Source organism: Schistocerca gregaria, unplaced genomic scaffold (assembly GCF_023897955.1).
Source record: "Schistocerca gregaria isolate iqSchGreg1 unplaced genomic scaffold, iqSchGreg1.2 ptg000703l, whole genome shotgun sequence".
In the NCBI taxonomy this organism is placed as follows: domain Eukaryota; kingdom Metazoa; phylum Arthropoda; class Insecta; order Orthoptera; family Acrididae; genus Schistocerca; species Schistocerca gregaria.
The window spans coordinates 262,501-267,500 of record NW_026062081.1 but is presented as its reverse complement, the minus strand read 5'-3'; the positions used below and the strand labels follow the sequence as shown (position 1 = coordinate 267,500).

At 53.1% G+C, this 5,000-nt stretch overlaps 1 non-coding gene across 1 annotated transcript; it reads left to right on the top strand.

The window, feature by feature from the left end:
* The first annotated feature begins 2,913 nt into the window (after nt 1-2,913).
* LOC126320173 (small subunit ribosomal RNA) lies at nt 2,914-4,806 on the top strand. The gene has a single exon (XR_007557919.1). It is a non-coding gene; the product is annotated as a small subunit ribosomal RNA (ribosomal RNA).
* Nucleotides 4,807-5,000: the final 194 nt, after the last annotated feature.

Here is a 5,000-nt window from a genome sequence, read left to right as displayed (position 1 = left end):
TGTACCAGATTATCGCTTAACCTAACTGTGGCTGTACCAGATTATCGCTTAACCTAACTGTGGCTGTACCAGATTATCGCTTAACCTAACTGTGGCTGTACCAGATTATCGCTTAACCTAACTGTGGCTGTACCAGATTATCGCTTAACCTAACTGTGGCTGTACCAGATTATCGCTTAACCTAACTGTGGCTGTACCAGATTATCGCTTAACCTAACTGTGGCTGTACCAGATTATCGCTTAACCTAACTGTGGCTGTACCAGATTATCGCTTAACCTAACTGTGGCTGTACCAGATCATCGCTTAACCTAACTGTGGCTGTACCAGATCATCGCTTAACCTAACTGTGGCTGTACCAGATTATCGCTTAACCTAACTCAATTTGTCCCTTAACCTAACTCAAGTTGTCCCTTAACCTAACTCAAGTTGTCCCTTAACCTAACTCAAGTTGTCCCTTAACCTAACTCAAGTTGTCCCTTAACCTAACTCAAGTTGTCCCTTAACCTAACTCAAGTTGTCCCTTAACCTAACTCAAGTTGTCCCTTAACCTAACTCAAGTTGTCCCTTAACCTAACTCAAGTTGTCCCTTAACCTAACTCAAGTTGTCCCTTAACCTAACTCAAGTTGTCCCTTAACCTAACTCAAGTTGTCCCTTAACCTAACTCAAGTTGTCCCTTAACCTAACTCAAGTTGTCCCTTAACCTAACTCAAGTTGTCCCTTAACCTAACTCAAGTTGTCCCTTAACCTAACTCAAGTTGTCCCTTAACCTAACTCAAGTTGTCCCTTAACCTAACCCAAGTTGTCCCTTAACCTAACCCACGTTGTCCCTTAACCTAACCCACGTTGTCCCTTAACCTAACCCACGTTGTCCCTTAACCTAACCCACGTTGTCCCTTAACCTAACCCACGTTGTCCCTTAACCTAACCCACGTTGTCCCTTAACCTAACCCACGTTGTCCCTTAACCTAACCCACGTTGTCCCTTAACCTAACCCACGTTGTCCCTTAACCTAACCCACGTTGTCCCTTAACCTAACCCACGTTGTCCCTTAACCTAACCCACGTTGTCCCTTAACCTAACCCACGTTGTCCCTTTGCCTAACATAGTTCACTGCTCGGAATCTCTGGTGTCGTTGTTATCCTCATGTAGATGTCTTGCGAGTGTTGCTTACTTTCCACATATTCCCGCTATCCACTGTCAATTGTACTGCAATAGGACTATATCGGCCCCCCCCCCCCTCTGTCCCCCTCTTTGTGTCTCTGTCCTCTCAAGCTGGTCGGTCTGGCGTGTGAGTGTTAAATGAGCCTCGCAGCTGTTCAGTTGCATTCAGATGTCGACGCCCTCAGTGTACGTCGTGGTATGGTCTGTGTCCATTGTCCGCTGATGTCGTACGCGTAACCCACACGCTGTACCGATCATCGGTAGTTACGTACAGAGTGAAGTAGTGTGATACGTGTGACTGTACGCTGGCTGTGCCCAACGGTGTCGAATCTCAATTTCCATATGTTGTGCTCGATGCTACTTGTCTCGTCTCCCAATAACAGCTAGGTTGCACTGTGGTACGCCGTAGAGGCGTGTGGGAGGAACGTACGAACGCATTGTATGTCACCCTGGGTCGCTGGGGGTGGTGGTGCGGTGAGTCAGGTCAGGTCAGGTCAGGTCAGGTCAGCGTGAGCCGTCTGATGTAGTGACGCGTGTATTCCGACTTTGTCGTATTGCCTCACACAAAGTGCTACCCTGGTGGACCGCGTTCCATATCTGGGACATGCCGCAGATGCCGGTTGACAGTGGATCGCGGAAGGGACATCGCATACTTGCGCGGGCCACCTTCCACGTGTTCTCTTCTGCACATGTCGCAGTGTGTATGTGGTCTGATGTAGCGTGTCGTGACACATGACATCCTGGCATGCAAGAATTGTTGAATTCGCAAATGTAGGTGGACATCTACGTTTACTGCCCAAGATACGCAAATGAACTGGAAATCCGTTGTTGAGCGGTTGTTCACGCTGGAGGTGAATCTGTGATGGCGACGATCGGTACAGCTATTAACCGGTTGTTTCAGCGGTACCCGCCACATCCACACACGTGACTAGGCCCATGTGGGTATGAAGCGATACGCGGCGGTGGCTTGGTGGGACTGTTCCTGGCCGGTGAAGGGGGGCCGCCCGGCGTGTTGGCCGCGCGCTGCGTGGGCGCACGCGCAACAGCCGGCTGGTGGGGGGCGCCGAGTGGCAGGAGCGCCAGCCGACGGGCCCGGCAGGCGGCGCAGCTACGCTGCGGCGCACCCTGCACGCGGCGCCTGGCGGCCAAAGTTGGTTCAGCCGAGCCCGGTGCGAAGCGCGGTGGACATCTGCAGTGTGCTGGTCTGATTGAGGACTGTGTGCGTTGAGGATGCGCCGCCGCCTGGCACTCGGCGCCGCGACGCCGTCTGCTGCTCGGTCGCCCCAGCGGTTCTCGCAGGTGGTTTGTATCGCAGTTGTGCGGACGTGTTGGCGCGTGCGCTGTGCTGGGAGAGTTCGCTTCTGCACCCAAGTGGGGCTTTGCCCTTGTGTGGCGCTGGCGTTGGAGCTGCCGGTCACCATAGGTGGCGCGTGTTGTCTCCCGCCGGCAATGCCACGACAGCACGCTCCCGGGCCTCTGTCGGCAGCGGCAAGCTCAGTTGGGAGCAAGGGTGTTCGCACTAAAACCGTCTACTCGCCTAACTCCGGGCGATTGCGCCTCTCTCGAAACCGACCAAGTACCTAGGACGGCGCTGCGCGCCGCCGGGACCTGAGAGGGTTTCGAGGTGTATCGTGCAGGGGAGCTCGGCCTCCTCCTGTTTGCAGAATAATTGAGCGGACGCTTGCGTGTTCGCGCGGGCCCCCGGGACACACTCCCGGGCGGCCGGCTGCTCAGCTCTAGTTGACGCAGCTCCCTGGTTGATCCTGCCAGTAGTCATATGCTTGTCTCAAAGATTAAGCCATGCATGTCTCAGTACAAGCCGCATTAAGGTGAAACCGCGAATGGCTCATTAAATCAGTTATGGTTCCTTAGATCGTACCCACGTTACTTGGATAACTGTGGTAATTCTAGAGCTAATACATGCAAACAGAGTCCCGACCAGAGATGGAAGGGACGCTTTTATTAGATCAAAACCAATCGGATTGGCTTGTCTGGTCCGTTTGCCTTGGTGACTCTGAATAACTTTGGGCTGATCGCACGGTCCTCGTACCGGCGACGCATCTTTCAAATGTCTGCCTTATCAACTGTCGATGGTAGGTTCTGCGCCTACCATGGTTGTAACGGGTAACGGGGAATCAGGGTTCGATTCCGGAGAGGGAGCCTGAGAAACGGCTACCACATCCAAGGAAGGCAGCAGGCGCGCAAATTACCCACTCCCGGCACGGGGAGGTAGTGACGAAAAATAACGATACGGGACTCATCCGAGGCCCCGTAATCGGAATGAGTACACTTTAAATCCTTTAACGAGTATCTATTGGAGGGCAAGTCTGGTGCCAGCAGCCGCGGTAATTCCAGCTCCAATAGCGTATATTAAAGTTGTTGCGGTTAAAAAGCTCGTAGTTGGATTTGTGTCCCACGCTGTTGGTTCACCGCCCGTCGGTGTTTAACTGGCATGTATCGTGGGACGTCCTGCCGGTGGGGCGAGCCGAAGGGGTGCTTTCGCGTCCCGAGGCGGACCCCGTTTAAATCCTACCAGGGTGCTCTTTGTTGAGTGTCTCGGTGGGCCGGCACGTTTACTTTGAACAAATTAGAGTGCTTAAAGCAGGCAAGCCCGCCTGACTACTGTGTGCATGGAATAATGGAATAGGACCTCGGTTCTATTTTGTTGGTTTTCGGAACCCGAGGTAATGATTAATAGGGACAGGCGGGGGCATTCGTATTGCGACGTTAGAGGTGAAATTCTTGGATCGTCGCAAGACGAACAGAAGCGAAAGCATTTGCCAAGTATGTTTTCATTAATCAAGAACGAAAGTTAGAGGTTCGAAGGCGATCAGATACCGCCCTAGTTCTAACCATAAACGATGCCAGCCAGCGATCCGCCGCAGTTCCTCCGATGACTCGGCGGGCAGCCTCCGGGAAACCAAAGCTTTTGGGTTCCGGGGGAAGTATGGTTGCAAAGCTGAAACTTAAAGGAATTGACGGAAGGGCACCACCAGGAGTGGAGCCTGCGGCTTAATTTGACTCAACACGGGAAACCTCACCAGGCCCGGACACCGGAAGGATTGACAGATTGATAGCTCTTTCTTGATTCGGTGGGTGGTGGTGCATGGCCGTTCTTAGTTGGTGGAGCGATTTGTCTGGTTAATTCCGATAACGAACGAGACTCTAGCCTGCTAACTAGTCGCGTGACATCCTTCGTGCTGTCAGCGATTACTTTTCTTCTTAGAGGGACAGGCGGCTTCTAGCCGCACGAGATTGAGCAATAACAGGTCTGTGATGCCCTTAGATGTTCTGGGCCGCACGCGCGCTACACTGAAGGAATCAGCGTGTCTTCCTAGGCCGAAAGGTCGGGGTAACCCGCTGAACCTCCTTCGTGCTAGGGATTGGGGCTTGCAATTGTTCCCCATGAACGAGGAATTCCCAGTAAGCGCGAGTCATAAGCTCGCGTTGATTACGTCCCTGCCCTTTGTACACACCGCCCGTCGCTACTACCGATTGAATGATTTAGTGAGGTCTTCGGACTGGTACGCGGCATCGACTCTGTCGTTGCCGATGCTACCGGAAAGATGACCAAACTTGATCATTTAGAGGAAGTAAAAGTCGTAACAAGGTTTCCGTAGGTGAACCTGCGGAAGGATCATTACCGACTAGACTGCATGTCTTTCGATGTGCGTGTCGTGTCGCGCAACACGCTACCTGTACGGCAGTGGCCGTGCGCCGCGTGCGGAACCACGCGTGCCTCTCAAAACTAGCGGAAGTGTTGTTGTTGTTGTGTGGTACGAGCGCTGAAGCTCTGGAGCGGCTGGCCTGCGGTACCTGGCGCCTGGCGCCGGTTTT